Raw genomic sequence first — 18,244 nt, 5'->3', positions numbered from 1 at the left:
CCCCTAAAAAAAGAAAAAAGAGAAATCTATAAGTTTAGAAAATGAATTTAAATAAAAGAAATCAATATACATAAGCTAAAATTAAAGTGAAAATTATGTTTAAAATGAAATATGCGAATGTGATATAATGGCAGAAATGTCGATGTTGCCTCGAAATGCGTGCCCGCGAATCTAGGAAGCCTGAAACATGGTAAACTTCTCGTATTTACCAAAATAAAACCCCGCAGGAATAGGAAATCATGCGTTATAGAATTAGGAAAGATCCAACGCGGAAATCACAGAAGTGAGATCGGGAAAAGGCGCGCAGCATGAGTGCGTCCTTCAAGAGGCGCAGCAGTCTTTGCGCCTGTTCCCAAGCTGGTCCGTTCTGGCGGATTTTTGGAAACAGCAATTAGTATAAATAGAAGCGTCGATGGAGCTTTAATTCACACAAATCTTCCGTCTCTTCTTCGTCTATTCACATAAAACTCTCAAAATAAATCTTCAAAAGAAAATTGTCATCATGAATACTTTGGAGATCCGCTTGAAGGAATGGACCAATGAATTTTCAAATATGGAGAAGCATGACATGGGTGCTTATAACCTTGGGTCTTTATTGAGTTTGAAACTCATTAAGGTTGTAAAACCGTTCCTGGATGCTTGCCTTGACTATTGGGACCCGAATTATCATGTTTTCGCGTTCCCGGGAGGTGATATTTGCCCGTTTCTGAAGAGATTGCTATTGGTGGGTGGGATCCCGAACATTTACCTGCCATCCCTTCCACTTCACAAGGGTATAAGAGCAAATTCAGAGACTTGCTTGGACTGACTAGACTGGAGGTGGACCGTCTAGTTACCCCGAAAGGCGTGAGAATGTTGGACTCTGTAGACCGATTCATCAACACGGCCGACCCTACTGTTTCTCATGTTGCCAGGAGGAGGGCATTTGGCTTTTGTTTGCTGCACGTGTATGTCTTCCAAGGACACGTTGATGAAGATTTGAGAGGTGATCCCCGTCTTTTGGGTCTTATTGAGCAAATGGAGCTGCGCAGGAGCCCAGCTTGCTTATGCTTAGGGGAGATTATTTTGGGTTTGGATAATAGGAAATCCAACCGCGATTTGCCGTTCTTGGGGAGTCCCGTCATTTTGCAGGTAAAAGACATCTTTTTTTTTTTTTTTTTTTTTTCGGTTTTTTTTTTTTAATGTCTAATGCCTGCTCTTGGTAGGTTTGGCTTATGGAACGGCTCCGATTGATCGAGCCCCCAGTTCATGCACTTTTCTATCATGCTCGTTCGATTGCGATGAGGACGCGGTTGTACATGGTGGACTTTACCCGGGTCTGTGACTATTGGAAGAACAAGCTGAAGAATGATGATGGTCCGTTGATTAGGTGGGTTGTACCATGGTGGCACCTCAAGTCTGTCACTAGCGTATCTTCTTTGGATCCCACTAGGTCCGTGCGCATTCCGGGATTGGAGTTTATGGTATGCATCTTTCCGGAAAGACTGATGAGGCAAGTTGGGCTGAAGCAGACGATCCCTAGGCTTGATATCGTCCCGCAGACTACTATGGCACTTACTACAGAAAGCCGAAGAGAGTGGGCTATTAAATGGGCCCAAAGAAACATGTGGTTCTTGAGCTTCTCCGCCAATGCTTTGTGGGTGTCGGATTCTTATCTGAGGTGGAGAAAGGCTGCAACTCCGGAGGAGCGCGAGAGACTGAGGAAACGCGAGCCTGTTGACTACAAGGTGCGCGAGGGAGAGAAAGAAAAGGAGAAGCATCTAACAGAGGGAGAAGAAGAAACTGGGTTTCAGGTCATTCATCCTTCGAAGAAATCAAAGACTACTCCTGTCGCGGAAATGGTAGTTGGCAAGAATGGCAGAGTTAAGCCTCGAGAAAGACCGTTGGTGATTAGGTCTGAAGTGGTGCAAGAGCGCCCGGCTCGAGGTCGTGACAAGAAATATGACAAGAATGACAAGGGCAAGGGGAAGATGGAGGAATAGCCCGAGTCTTTATTTATTATTTGATTATTATTATTGTTGTTGTTGTAATAAAAGGGAGGGATTTTTAGAATCCTAGCCTATTCTATTTTTATTATGTAACGTACTACTATTATTTAGGAAACAAATGAAATAAAAGGTTAAATGGTTATGAAACCGTTAAAATTTTCTACTTTATTATTCTTGTCGAATTTCAAATGCAATGCAAATGTCCTTCTATTTACATTTTAGATATAATGGGTTGAATCCCGTGAAGGATTGCCTACGTATTCACTTAAAAAGCGAAATCAAACCCTTGCGCGTAGTTCGAGTAAATGTAAAAGAATAATTGTTCGAAGCAAGAGCTTGTAATGAACATAGAAAATAAGCATGAGCTTTTGCTTACTCTGGAGGTGCGAATTTAGTTTATTTGATGATATGAGGATGACAAACTTGTCAAAATGCAAGAGCACAGTGACATTTAGCTTATTTCAGCTTGGCCAGGGGCCGTTTATTTAGTGCCACAAGAGCGACACATGGGTTTACGCGAGGCGCGTTTTTGTTTCTATTCTAGGCATAGTACCGTTTCAGTTGGTCAAGGTTTGTGGGGTTTGAAAACTCATTCCCATCTAAGTCTGTAATTCTAACCGCACCCCCTGGGAGTATGGATTTGACTAGAAATGGTCCGGCCCAATTAGGTTTGAATTTTCCCCGTGGGTCGATTGGCAAAAAGAGCTCTAACCGATTTGAGTACTAGGTCTCCTTCTTTGATGTTTCTTGGCCTAACCCTTTTGTTGAAAGCTCGTTTGATACGTGTTTGATATGTTTGGACATTATGTAAGGCGCGTAGCCTACGTTCATCCAGGAGGATGAGTTCTTCATATCTATCCCTCTTCCAATCGGCCTCCGGGATTTGGCTTTCTAGTAGAATGCGCAGGGATGGTATTTCTAGCTCGACTGGTTGTACGGCTTCCATGCCGTAGGTCAAATAGAAAGGAGTAGCCCCAGTGGGCGTCCTGACAGATGTACGATACCCCCATAAGGCAAAGGGTATTTTGCTTGGCCAATCTCTGTAGTTGTCGATCATTTTCTTGAGAATCGTGACAACATTCTTGTTTGCCGCCTCTACCGCGCCGTTAGTCTATGGTCTATAGGGCGAAGAATGGTGATGCTTAATCTTATACTTGGCTAGCAATTGCTCGGTTTCAGCTTGGAAGTGCGACCCATTATCGCTAATGATTTCATGTGGGCAGCCATATCGACAGATGATGTTGTTTTGTATGATCTTTGCCACATTTTTGGCTGTAAGACCAGTGTAGGAAGCCGCTTCTACCCATTTGGTAAAATAGTCAATTGCCACTAGAATGAAACAGTGTCCTCCTGTTTCGGCTAGGGTTATCTTCCCGATTATGTCAATTCCCCATGCAGAAAATGGCCAAGGAGATGTCATCGTGTAGAGCAACGAAGGAGGGACATGTTGTACATTCCCGAAGATTTGACAATTGTGGCAATGTCTCACGTATTTGATGCAATCGGATTCCATTGTGGTCCAATAATATCCCAAACGCGTGATTTTCTTTGCCATCATAGGCCCACTCATGTGAGGACCGCATTCTCCGTCGTGGACTTCTTCCATCACCTTTCGTGCCTGTGAATGATCAAGGCAACGCAGCACTACACCAAGAGGTGTTCTTTTGTATAATTCTCCTTGCATCAGAATGTATTGAGAAGCTAGTAGGCGTATGGCACGTTGTCCCCTCTTGTCCATATCCGGTGGATAGGTACCATTAAGCTTGAAATTTAGGATTGCTTGGAACCAGGGTTCCTGTATGATTTCCTCTTCATCGATGATTTGGTGGACATAAGCCGGCTCTGACCAACGTTCGATGCACAAAGGCATTTCTATCATGTGATCTGGCATATTTATCAGAGATGCAAGTTTCGCAAGAGCGTCTGCAAATTGATTTTCCTCCCGAGGTAGGTGTAGGTATGTTACATGATCAAAGAATTGAGCGACTTGGTCAATCCTAGCCTGATAGGGTGCGAGGCTTTCACTTCGGATTTTCCAAGATCCTGTAACTTGGTTGATGATCAGTGATGAATCCCCATGTACTCGGAGGTTTTTAATGCCTAAGCTTACTGCCGCTTGTAGTCCAATGAGACAAGCTTCAGATTCTCGCAAAGCATTGTTTGTCACCTCGAAGTCGAGTTTGACGGCAATCGGTGTATGCTCACCTTCAGGAGAAATGAGCAACACTCATATTCCGAATCCTCTTAAGTTGGATGCTCCGTCAAAGTATAGGTCCCAGGAGTCTACATCTGTTTGAAGTATATTCTCGTCGGGAAATGACCAAGTATCTATGGTTTGTGCGTCGTTGATAGGATTTTCTGCGAAGAATTCGGCGACGGCGCGACCTTTTATAACTTTCAGTGGCACATATTTAAGGTCGAATTCTGAGAGCATCGGAGTCCATCTTGCCAGACGTCCGTTGAGGACGGGTTTCTCGAAGAGGTATTTGACTGGATCCATTTTGGAGTATATCTTGACGGAGTAGCTAAGCATGTAGTGACGTAGCTTCTTCGTTGCCCACACAAGAGCGAGGCATGTCTTTTCGAGTTGTGAGTATTTGCACTCATATTCCAAGAACTTCATACTTAGATAGTAAATAACTCTTTCTTCACTTCCTACAGTTTGAGCCAGCATGGCACCCATGGCGGTTTCAGTTACTGTGAGATATAAACCAAGAGGTTGATCTCGTTGTGGCGGCATAAGCACTGGTGGTTTGGCCAATATCTCCTTGATTCGGTCAAACGCCTTTTGACAATCATCATCTCACATGGTGTGGTCTGTTTTCTTGAGTTTCTTGAAGATAGGCTCACAAATCATCGTAAGTTTCGATATGAATCGACTTATGTACTGTACTTTTCCCAGGAATCCTCTGACTTCTTTTTATGTTTGAGGTTGTGGCATTTCGATCAGAGCTTTGATTTTTGAAGGATCTATTTCTATACCGCGTTGGCTAACGACGTATCCCAGGAGTTTCCCAGATGTTACCCCAAATGTGCATTTCTGGGGGTTGAGTCTCATGTTGTACTTTCGTAGCCTTGCGAAGAACTTGCGAAGGTTCGCAATATGTCCCTCTCTTTCCTTGGATTTGACGATCATGTCATCTACGTATACCTCAACTTCTTTGTGCATCATGTCGTGTAGGAGTGTAGTTGCGGTGCGTTGGTATGTAGCTCCGGCGTTGATCAATCCGAACGGCATTAGCGTATAGCAATATGTTCCCCATTGGGTGACGAATGCGGTCTTGTGCATATCTTCCATGGCCATCTTAATTTGGTTATAACCCGCATACCCATCCATGAAGGATAGTAATGCGTGGTCTGCAGTATTGTCCACTAATATGTCAATGTAAGGTAGAGGGAAGTCATCTTTCGGACTCGCTTTGTTCAGGTCTCTGAAGTCAACACAAACACGGATTCTCCCATCCTTTTTGGGTACGGGTACTATGTTAGCTACCCAGTCAGAATACTCGGAAACTTTGATGAACCCGGCTTTGAATTGCTTGTCAACTTCTTCCTTAATCTTTAGAGCCCATTCCGTTCTCATTCGTCGAAGCTTCGCTTTTTCTGAGGTTTGAAACCTGGCTTAATCGGAATCCTATGTTCGGCGATATCCCTGTCGATCCCTGGCATGTCTTTGTAGGACCAAGCGAAAACGTCTTTGAATTCATTTAGGAGGTCTATGAAATCGGCCCTTTCGGTTGAGCTCAAAGTAGTCCCTATCCTAAGTTCTTTGGGTTCTAGTTCGGTTCCTACATTGATGGGTTCGGTGTCCTCTATTACTGGTCCCCCTTCCCCTTCCTGTAGTATTTCTTTGGCTATGTAGGGAGGTATTTCGATTGAGTCTGGGTCTTGGTCATCCTCAGTATCATCGTAAACAAAATTGCACTCAAGATAACGAAAAGAGTAAGCAGAACCTGATTTATTCATATTAAGATTTGAGTAAAGTTGAAACAAAGAAGCCAACTGATCCATGGTCAGTGGCGGCAACGGGACAGTGATTGGGGCATTTCCCGAACTACTGTGACTACTCGAGGCTAAGCTAGGAGAAACGAAGGGAGTGGGGATGACGACAGGAATAGACTCTCTAATGACTTCTCTAGACTCCGACTCTGACTCCGACTCCGACTCCGACTCGAACTCGTCGTCTTTTGGTTCTTCTTTGAACATCTTTCCTTCTCCAGTGGTGAGCTTGAAGAGTCTTCCTTGGTTGTTGGTCCATTTGATAGATTTTCTCCACCCTTTCTGCTGCTTTGTGTCGGTTTCTGTGATCAACGCGGTGGGGTTGAAGCGATCGTCTTGAAGTATCATAGTGATCCGGACGATGTCGTCACTCATCCAATCAAACACATTTATAATACTCAACATACAACTAGCTAGTGGTAAGTCGAGGTCGATCCATGGGACGGTGTGCTTTGGGTTCTAAGTCTATCTATCTCAATTTATGCTAGTGTCACGATTTGTTTGGATTTGTAGTTGTGTTCTAGACTAATAAAAGCAATAAGGTAAAACAAGCAATGAAATAAAGGATGTAAACAATTGATTAAAAGTGCTAGGATATCATGGGGTCATAGGGGATTCATGGTGTTTATCATACAAACATGTTCACAAGGTTGCAAGCAATTAATGTTGTGGAGGAACCGAGTTGGGTTATATCTTACGGTTCATAGGAAGAGTTGGGTCCCGGAGCCGAATCGATTAGATTGTACAACACCTACAAGTCGACTTACTTTCCTCCTATTCAACTTCTATGCATGGTCTAACAAGACTCGAGTTGGGTTATGTCTTACAAGTCAAGTTGAATAGATAAGAGATGGTTGTAAATGCAAGGATTCATAGGCTTAGCATTTCATCAAACACAACAAGTGCATAAAGTTGACATCACAACAAGCAAGCAATTTAATCATGTGAACATATTAGATTAAGCATGAATCAATCCCATGTTTGTTTCCCCCAATTACCCATTAATCCTAGCTAAAGAAACTACTCACTCATTATCATGGGAAACATGTCATTAATGGTGTCAATCATCACAACAAGTATAAACATGATAATAGAATGAAGAAATGAACAATAAAGATTAAAGAGTAAAGGAATTATACCAACTTTAAGATGATCCAAATAATAAAGCAAAGAATAATAGAAGAAACTTGATTGATTGATGGAAGGTTGTCAATCTCCCAATAATAACCCAATAATCTTCAATTACCCAATAATAAACTTGAATAATAAACTTGAACAATAATTAAGGAGAGATTAATGTGTAATTTGTGGAAAGATTAAAGAGTAATCTATTCTAATCTACTCCTAATCAAATCTAAAGGAATTTCTAATCTAAAAACAACATGCTTGATTAATTACAAAGATGGGGTATTTATAGTGGAAATTAGGTGGGATGCATTAGGTTAACTAAGGGCTAAACTAGTAATTACACTTTTGAGATTTGAGCAGGGAGACTCCGGGATTGTCCGAGAGAAGGGCTTCTCTTATCGTTGCTAGAAGGATGAAAACGTGCTGTGCTATAATCCGTGCGGATGGGAGTCGGGACGGCCGGATTCTGGTAAGGGGATCCGAGCGGATTCAGGGGAATCCGGACGGATTCAAGCGGGGCAATCCGAGCGGATTAGAGAGCAGGACGCTCGGATTGTGGTGATGAGACGGACGGATTTGGACAATCCGTTCGGATTGTTCTTCAAAGATGGTTCTTCTTCGTTTCTTCCCTTTTTGCTCATTTCCATTTTATTCTTTCGAGATTGGTCTTTAGCCCTTGCTTCCTCTTCATACTAGTCCATCTATTATCGTCAAGTAGCTTCCAAATGTGCACGAAAGACGGGAATTTCCGCCTTATTCTCTCCTTCTCTACAAGACATATGAAATGCGATAGAAAAGCAAATAGGAAGGTTTTGACGGATAAAATGGCCATAGAATGTTATAATAGTATGCAAAATAGGCTCAATTAGGGGACTAAATGTGCGCTAATTATGGTCACATCAAATATCCCCAAACCGAACCTTTACTCGTCCCGAGTAAAGAGGTGACTAAAACTAGACCTTTATTTAAACTAACCTACTAATATAACCGATATGAGACAATTAGCGGGTCTCACTCCGCCCCTTCAACTCACAACAAGACAACCATGAGGTAGGATGCCTTCTTGCAAGGCAAGGTGGGGCTTGCCAAAATGGCGACACATCCAAGCATTAAAGCACACAAAATCAAATAATGGATGCATCTACAAAAGGATAGCCACTTTCCTCATCTAAGTGGCATAAATTATCTACAAGGGAAGCAATTCAAGGGTACACACTCCTTCATAGATGCAATTTCTTCAAACTACTAAGCCTAGAAGGATACCAATAAATCACCTCCAAAATGTGTCAATCTAGGGTACCTTTGTCCTCAATCGTTAAATGCTTTTGTCAAGAATAGACTCCCTATGGTGTTAGAAACACTGGAGGATCGCGGAATTCCCCCTCTTGCCTAGACAAGAAGAAGGGTCGTCCCCTCTCTACCATGCACAAAAATGGATATGATGGATAAAGGGATCGATAGATGTTTGAGTTTCATTTTGGGAGTTTGCTTTTGTTTTTGTTTTCCCCCCAAATTTCTTTGGCATTTGACTTTTTGAGAACACTTTCTTGCCATTTCTTTTTGATTTTTGGCTTTTCAATACTTGACAACTTTTTTTTTTTTTTGCATTTCTTTTTGAACATTTTCAAAGTCACCCCAATTAGTAACGAGGGTGCCTTATTTTTGAAGCTTTAGGAGTTCTATTTTTTTGCTTCTCTTTTCTTTTGATGCATTTTTGCAAACTTTCTTTCACTTTTCATTACATTGAACTCAAATTGATTTCTTTTTGTGCCCATTCCCTTTGATGACAAAAATGTGGTAGAACATGGATGAATGATGGAAGTATGCATGGTTTCAAGGGTCACCTTAGAATAAACGGTAGCCAAGGAGTTATCACACCACAAGGTACTCTTGACTAGGCCTTAAACCATGGGTCAAAGGATACTAGCATGACACATCCTAGGGTGTTTTACAAGCATTCTAACAAGCAAAGTCTTAAGAACAAAAGGCATCTACTAGGGCCTATATACACTTGTCAAGCTTCCCAAATAGACGGTTTCGCAAAATTTTCTAACATGCAACTACATGCCATGATGCAACTAACATATATTTACATCCTAATGCATATGCTTCTACCATCTAGTATGCCAAATAAACTAAATGCAAGTCCTAAGTTCACATTGTTTATACCGCATCAATCAAAATAAAGCCACATAGTCATTAACATAAAGAGGAAAAAGGAGATTGGAAAGATCATACCATGCGGTCTTCAATATCCTCATGTCTCGGATGTGGCGTAGTCGATCAATGTGAATAAGGATAAAACAAACAAAAAATATATACAACAATATATACATGACTACACTACAAAGGAAATGAACATGTTTTTGGATTTTTCAATTTTTCAAATTTTTATGGTTTTGTTTTTATGAAATTAAAAGACATATTTTTGTGATTTTTCGAAATTTTTCAATTTTTATGCATTTTTGGAATATAAACTCCCATCCCCCACTTTATTTTGGACATTGTCCTCAATGTACATGTAGGAGTAGGAATGAAAAAGAAATACATGTTTTTGGATTTTTGATTTTTTTTGAAATGAAGTACGAATGCAATGATATGGTATGAATGAATGCATGCTCTAACTAAATGCAATCCTATATGACATATATAACAAATGGATGCAATCTAAGCTATACTATATGATGCATGATTTAAACTATGGTCACTTATGATCAAACCTCCCCAAACCGATTTAAACACTATCTCTAGTGTAGAAAAGAATAGGATTGGTCATTAGTGACTATGCATGAATTCTAATCTATATGCAACTATCTACATGAATCATGTGAGATATATACAATGCAAACTAATTTAAATGAACTAACTAATGCAAATGCAATATGAAATATAATACAAATGCAAGCTAAATGCTATACTAAATGCAAAAGTAAATGTAAAAGAGAGAGGGGGAGATGGATATCATACAAGTGGAAGTGGTGAAGTAGGCCTCTTTTACTCGTCATCCTCATCATAGTCATAGCCATAACCATGAGAGCTTCCGGCTTGATCATGTCCGGGTGCTTGGTCCCAATATCCTCCTTGGTCAAAAGCTCCTTCTTGACCCGAGTACCCTCCACCTTGGCTAGAATGCCCTCCATCGCCGCGACCCCAAGCTTGGTTCCCATGATTTGGGGACAAGAGCTCCGGTTGTGCCCAAGAGGGTTTAGGACCATTGGGGTCAATATACCCTTGTTGAGCCATGTTATAATATTGGGGGTAGAGGGCTAGGTAGTTGTCTTCCCTCCCTTTGTGCACCCCAAGGTCCACTCTATTCATGAGTGCCATCAAATCGTTAATACCCGGGTTGTTGGGGATTGCCGGTTGGAAAGGGGTATGCGGAATAGGGTAAGTTGGGATGGGGACATAGGAAGGTGGGCGCATTTGTATCCCCGGCCCTCCACGAGGTGGTTGACGGTGTGGCTCTTCCCTTTGAGGGGGATTATCAAGAATTTGGATGTCAAGGAGGTAGCTTGGTGGAGGAGAGTATGGACTCAATCGCGGTTCGATGCCCGGTATCTTCCATCCTTCAAGGATCATCGAAGTGCAACCCTTGGTGTACCATTCCACACTCCCATCGTCAGTGTAGTTACTCCATCGGTGACTATAGAAAATGGTGTGCTCATCAATCAAAGTCCTCCCTTCAAGCGGAATATAGGTTCCTTGGGTATTATACCCGGGGCAAAGGTGTTTGGCTAACATTGTAATTAGACCTCCCATCACGAAGGTTTTAAGTTGAGAAGTCCCTTAAGCAAAGTCATTGAACCTATTGAGTATCTCAAGCGGCGTATTGAAGTTATAACGCCTCACCGCTCGAACATTCAAATGAGACTCAAGAAAAGTTAAGTCGATGAGAGTACACCGATCTTGCTCGTACCTCCCATTGATACACCCGGCTACAAAGCGTTCGGTGAATCGGATCACCGGATGTTGAATAGCAAAAGTATAGCAACGCTTTATATGGGTAAAGTTCTTTCCGGAGATAGCTTTCCAAAGAAAATCCACACTAAAATTATCGGGCTTGTCGGTATAGGCGGTGGGTATTTGAAGACCGAAAACATAGGCAAATTCCTCAAGAGAAAGAACATGGTCTCGGTTACATAACCTAAACTCCATGCCTAAATTGTTGCGGGCATCCGCCACAATGCGAAGGCTACTCAAGAATTCAAGGGTGAGACTAAGGTAAGTCTCTTCATGAGCATGGAAAAGGTCCCCAATGCCAAGGCCATTGAAGAACGCCTCGGTAGGGTACCTTATCTTAAGGATTTCTAACACCCTAGTGTCAACAAATTGAGTAGGTTCGTATTTCTTACCTAGAAGCTCGATGAAATTTTCGCGTTGGTCGTCGGATGTGAAGATCACTTCTTGGAAGTTGTTGAGTTGTTCAATACCTCCCCTCATTATCACATTTCGTGGTGTTGAAGAGGATGACCCCTTGCGCTTCTTTCCGATCGAATCAAACAATTTCTTGGCCTTTCCCTTGGAACTCATGTTGGTGATGGGGGTGATGTGGGTGTTTTTGAAGATATGAAGGGGATTTTGAGGATTGAAGAGAGTGTTAGGGTTTTGATAGGATGAGGAAATGAGGGAGAAAGGGGGTGTTTATATAGAAAAAGAAGGGAATCCGAACGGATAGGGTTGGACTTGACCCGATTTTTCTCGCATGAACAGTGCAATCCGAGCGGATCTCAGACGGGACGGACGGATTCTGGATGGGCAAGACGGGCGGATTCCTTCTAATCCGCACGGATTCTAGAACAGAGAAATCTGTTGGTTGAGAAGCAGGGACGAGACGGCCGGATTGTGCAGAAGACGGACGTCTTGATCAGGACGGACGGATTCCTTCTAATCCGCACGGATTTTGGCGTAGATTAAAATCTTGCTGTTGGACGCCATTCGGGACGGGCGTCCCGTGGAGAAGACGGACGGATTTGGTTGGACGGGCGGATTTCTTTGAATCCGCTCGGATTCTTCCTCAGTTTCAGCTTTTTCTTTTCCGCGGGCCCTGGACGGGCGGAATTGCTTGGATCCGAGCGTCTCTGCTTCTTTCTCCTCCTTCTTTCTTCTTTCGTGAAATGATAAACCCCTTTTCACTGATTTTCTCCTTTTTTTCTTATCTTTCTGAAATTTGCTCATAAATCATGTAAGATGACTCTCTCTCTCTTCCCTCTCATGCAAGAAATTAAATGCAAAAATAAAATGTACAATATTATACAAAATAAAGAGGTTCAAGGAATATCATACAAAATGGTGGTTTGAGGTAGGACTCCACCAAACTAGTTCAATTTGAAGGAATTCTTATCCATAGAGCTCAAGGCTCTCAATAGAAGATCAAAAGCTTGTGAACAAGCTCCAAATAAACATAAGTATGGGTTGCTCCACTTGAAGATGAAATTTGGCAAAGGAAGTTTGCCATATGTCCTTTCTTTCACCTTGTCCTTGGCACTAGAGCTTTCCCGTTGCTTCAAGTAAATATATCCATGATTCTTGTTAAGATTAAGCATGAAGTGTGGTTCATTTTCATCCGGGGACTTCCACTTACCAACTTCTTCTTCAATTTTGGTGATGATAGCATTTTGATTTTTCAATCCTCCCAAGGTGGAAGGAGAATTTTCATGACTTTGATGATTGGATACCATGGGAGTCGAGATTATGGGTGCCAAATCTTCACAAGTAGCCTCACGAGCAATTTTCTCCTTGAGCTTTTTCACCAAGTAACTCTTGTAAGACACTTTGGCTTTTTGGAGAAGATCTAACATATCCTCTTCAATGATCATTGGCTCCATGATAGGTGTCAAGTGGTCTTCGTGAAGGATAAAGGAAGGACGTTCTTCTTCATGATAGGGTATCTCAAATGTCTCAAGGATAGGCTTCTCAAACAAGGTGGTATTGTGAATCCCTCTAGGTCTATTATCATTGTTATCATCTTCACGTAAATCATGAACGGGGGCTTTGTCTAGCTCGTTTTCCAACACCTCAATGTTCACATCAAAGGACACACCCTCATACTCACAAAGGCTAAGAACATTTGGTTTGCTCAACCTCATGTCTTCCTCATCAAACACAACACTCTCATAGTCACAAGAGCTCAAAGAATTTGGCTCCTCCCACTTCTCATCTTCCATGTCAAAGGTTACTACTTCAAACTCGCATTCATGCTCAATATCCAAAGATCGGTTGTGAGTAATTGCTTGGAATTCCTTTAATTGGGCAATTTGAACTTCCAACTCCTCACTTTGGGAAACAATGCTTTGAAGGACATTGTCCCTTTTTTGGCTCTCCTCTAGCATTTGTTTGAAGAGGTTTTGTTGATCTCCCATCATTTGGAGAATCATGTTTTGAATGGGTTCACCTTTTTGTTGTGGGTAGGTGTGAAAGTGGTTGTATTGTGGCATTTGAAGTTCATTGTGAAATGGGTATTGGGTGGAGTGATTTTGGTGGGAAAAATTGGGGTAGTGGTTAGGATTTTCGTTGTACAAATAATAAGGTAGGTTTGTGTTGACTTGCTCCTCAAACTCCCCATACCCATAGTTATACTCCAAAGATTCACCACATACTCCATATGTCAAGTCTTGAGCCATCATAGCTAAGACAAGGAAACAACTACAAGCATGGAAACTACACAAAAACGGTAAGAACAATCCTTGAGGAACAAGTTCCTCAAGGTGAAAGCACAATCAAAATAGACAAACAAGTAAGAACTTAATCACATAGCACCATCCCCGGCAACGGCGCCATTTTGATCCGGACGATGTCGTCACTCATCCAATCAAACACATTTATAATACTCAACATACAACTAGCTAGTGGTAAGTCGAGGTCGATCCATGGGACGGTGTGCTTTGGGTTCTAAGTCTATCTATCTCAATTTATGCTAGTGTCACGATTTGTTTGGATTTGTAGTTGTGTTCTAGACTAATAAAAGCAATAAGGTAAAACAAGCAATGAAATAAAGGATGTAAACAATTGATTAAAAGTGCTAGGATATCATGGGGTCATAGGGGATTCATGGTGTTTATCATACAAACATGTTCACAAGGTTACAAGCAATTAATGTTGTGGAGGAACCGAGTTGGGTTATATCTTACGGTTCATAGGAAGAGTTGGGTCCCGGAGCCGAATCGATTAGATTGTACAACACCTACAAGTCGACTTACTTTCCTCCTATTCAACTTCTATGCATGGTCTAACAAGACTCGAGTTGGGTTATGTCTTACAAGTCAAGTTGAATAGATAAGAGATGGTTGTAAATGCAAGGATTCATAGGCTTAGCATTTCATCAAACACAACAAGTGCATAAAGTTGACATCACAACAAGCAAGCAATTTAATCATGTGAACATATTAGATTAAGCATGAATCAATCCCATGTTTGTTTCCCCCAATTACCCATTAATCCTAGCTAAAGAAACTACTCACTCATTATCATGGGAAACATGTCATTAATGGTGTCAATCATCACAACAAGTATAAACATGATAATAGAATGAAGAAATGAACAATAAAGATTAAAGAGTAAAGGAATTATACCAACTTTAAGATGATCCAAATAATAAAGCAAAGAATAATAGAAGAAACTTGATTGATTGATGGAAGGTTGTCAATCTCCCAATAATAACCCAATAATCTTCAATTACCCAATAATAAACTTGAATAATAAACTTGAACAATAATTAAGGAGAGATTAATGTGTAATTTGTGGAAAGATTAAAGAGTAATCTATTCTAATCTACTCCTAATCAAATCTAAAGGAATTTCTAATCTAAAAACAACATGCTTGATTAATTACAAAGATGGGGTATTTATAGTGGAAATTAGGTGGGATGCATTAGGTTAACTAAGGGCTAAACTAGTAATTACACTTTTGAGATTTGAGCAGGGAGACTCCGGGATTGTCCGAGAGAAGGGCTTCTCTTATCGTTGCTAGAAGGATGAAAACGTCTTTGTGCTACAATCCGTGCGGATGGGAGTCGGGACGGCCGGATTCAGTAAGGGGATCCGAGCGGATTCAGGGGAATCCGGACGGATTCAAGCGGGGCAATCCGAGCGGATTAGAGAGCAGGACGCTCGGATTGTGGTGATGAGACGGACGGATTTCAGACAATCCGTTCGGATTGTTCTTCAGCAGTGGTTCTTCTTCGTTTCTTTCCTTTTTGCTCATTTCCATTTTATTCTTTCGAGATTGGTCTTTAGCCCTTGCTTCCTCTTCATACTAGTCCATCTATTATCGTCAAGTAGCTTCCAAATGTGCACGAAAGACGGGAATTTCCGCCTTATTCTCTCCTTCTCTACAAGACATATGAAATGCGATAGAAAAGCAAATAGGAAGGTTTTGACGGATAAAATGGCCATAGAATGTTATAATAGTATGCAAAATAGGCTCAATTAGGGGACTAAATGTGCGCTAATTATGGTCACATCACATAGTAATGATCTCATCCTACGCGGCCCTAACGAATCGATCTTCTCCAAACAATAGGCTAACAGCTTGTTCGTCTAAGCAAGGTGCTTGACGGGTTTTGACGGTAGGAACCGTTTCTGGAGGAATGAAGTAGCAATCGTGAAAGATCTCGATTCCGGCTAACTTCCTCTCAAGATAATGCCAAGGTTCGGGAAATCCATGAAAGAGTTCTGAACTTCCTTCTTGAACAAAGTACCCATTTAAAGTGGGGAGATATGGCCTCATTTGGACTCCCACGTGCTTGCGATTTTGGACTTGGGCGAGCATTTCAAGAACTTCTTCTTTTGTGGGTTTGTACTCTAGTCCAAGTGGTATTCTTGTTGAGTTGCCTTCCTTGTATGGTGCGAAGGTATTCTTCCGAATTGGGTTCAAAGGCATTCCAGGGAAGTATCCCTGGGATTTGAGTATGTGGTTGACCACCAAGTTGGAGTAGGGATTATAGTATAAGGGTGCCAATTCGCTTTCTATGACACTTACACTTTGGAAGCCCCCAAGTTCGTATACGGGATCCGCAAGGACTTGATTGTTTGATTGCTTCTCGATTATTGCCTTGATGGGTGACGAAGTGATCGTCACTACTTTGCCATTTAGTGGGATCTTGATCTTTTGATGAAGGGTGGATGTTACCGCTTTGGAAGCATGAATCCAAGGCCTTCCCAGAAGTATGTTGAATGAAGCTTCGATGTCCACTATTTGGAAGTTAACCTTTCGTTCGATTGGTCCCGTGGCTATGGTTAGGTTAGCGAGTCCTACCACTTTTCGTCGTGTACCATCATATGCACGCACACCTTGATTGGTAGGGGTCCAATCCGACTCTTTCATACCTAGCTTGTATGCCGTTTTGAGGGGTATGACGTTGACCGCGGAGCCATCATCTACCAAGGTCATTGGCACATTCTTCTTTAGACAAATGACAGTGATGTATAGAGCGAGGTTGTGACTAGCGCCAAAAAGTGGCAAGTCTTCGTCCGAGAAAGTAATAGGATTACTTAGCTTAGGTGATTCTTGGAAGACCAAGTTAACCACATCTTCAGGAGTAGAGTTATGTGCTACATTTAGCTTGGCCAAAGCTTGCAGTAAAGCTTGGCGATGTGGGAATGAGCTTGCTACTAGTTGCCAGGCTGAAAGATCGGCCTTTGTTTTCTGTAATTGCTTGAGCAAATGATCAGTGGGGTCATCTTCGTTGTCATTTGGTGTGATGACGTTGGTTGGACCGTTTTGAGTAGTGTTTTGATATGGGCGACCCGAACGAGTTAGGTGATCCACATCTTGGTCTTCACCATTTTGGACTATTTCTTTGACTAGGGAGTTTTCAATGAGATACTCGTCCTCATCATCATCGGCCCAAACCCCATTGACTGCAGCTAGTTCCCTCATTCTCATAATATCATCTTCTAGTCGTATGATTTGATCGACCAGTTTATCAACCACGGTGACTACTTCTTGCATAGTGGCATTTTGAGAGAAGATCAATGGTACACGTTCTTTAGGTATTGCGTTGGGATTGCGTAAGGTTGTTACCATGCTTTCTAGTTCCCACACTTGTCTATCTACACTCCTTGCCCATGTGATGAAGTCGGAAATGGTAGGGGAGATAGTAGAGTAGAGCCTTTCTTTCTCAATTGCATGAATTTCATTTTCGGTGGGAGAAATGAGGTGTGAGCAATCTAAGGTAGATTCATCACTTGTAATCACTAGAACTCCAAGAGGATTCTGAGTGTTGTTGGGTTTACCTCCTGGTGGTATTGGGAGTCGACCATCTTCAATCATATCTTGAAGCACGTGTTTCAACTTGAAGCATTTTTCTGTGTCGTGCCCTTTGCCCCTATGGTATTCACAGTATGAATTTTCATCCCAAAATTTGGACTTCCTTTCGGGTTCGGGAGTAGGTCCAATGGGTTGGAGTTTACCTTGCTTCATTAACCTTTTTAAAGCGTTGGAGTAAGTATCCCCAAGGTTTGTGAATTTTCTTGGTGGAGTAGTTTTCTTAGATGGCTCGAGAAGGTTAACTTCGTCGGTCTTGCTAGTAGAGCCGTATGAACGACTTGTGGACCCTTGATATCCTCGACCTACCGTTTTGGACAAGAGTCCTTTACGGATGTCATCTTCAATCCTTGTTCCTAACACGGTTAAGTCTTTGAAAGTCTTGATGTTTTGATATCTCAAATGATTGGCATAGATTGGTTTGAGATTATCCACAAACTTTTCCACAAGAGTAGCCTCATCCGGGCGTTCAACTAGTTGAGTGCTAGTCTTCCTCCACCTACTTAGGAAGTCGGTGAATCCTTCTTTGTCATTTTGGGTAAGAACCTCTAGAGTGCGCATGTTGACTTGGATCTCGGCATTATCCGCGTATTTCTTAGAGAACTCGATTGCGGCGTCTTCCCAAGTAGCGACTTTCTTGTGATCTAAAGTGTAGAACCATTGCTTCGGGATGGTGTCAAGAGATGAAGGAAAGATCCTTAAGAACATCTCGGGTTTGATGCCTTTGATAGACATGTAATCCTTGAAGGCACGGATGTGGTTCAAAGGGTTCTCATGTCCTTTGAACTTAGGGATATCCGTCATATTAAAGTTAGTTGGCAATTTGGAATTGACGGCTTCATACTTGCGATTGTTTTCCCTATAAA

This window comes from Silene latifolia, chromosome 11 (genome assembly GCF_048544455.1).
Source record: "Silene latifolia isolate original U9 population chromosome 11, ASM4854445v1, whole genome shotgun sequence".
NCBI classification, from domain to species: Eukaryota; Viridiplantae; Streptophyta; class Magnoliopsida; order Caryophyllales; family Caryophyllaceae; genus Silene; species Silene latifolia.
This window is presented reverse-complemented; position numbering follows the sequence as displayed.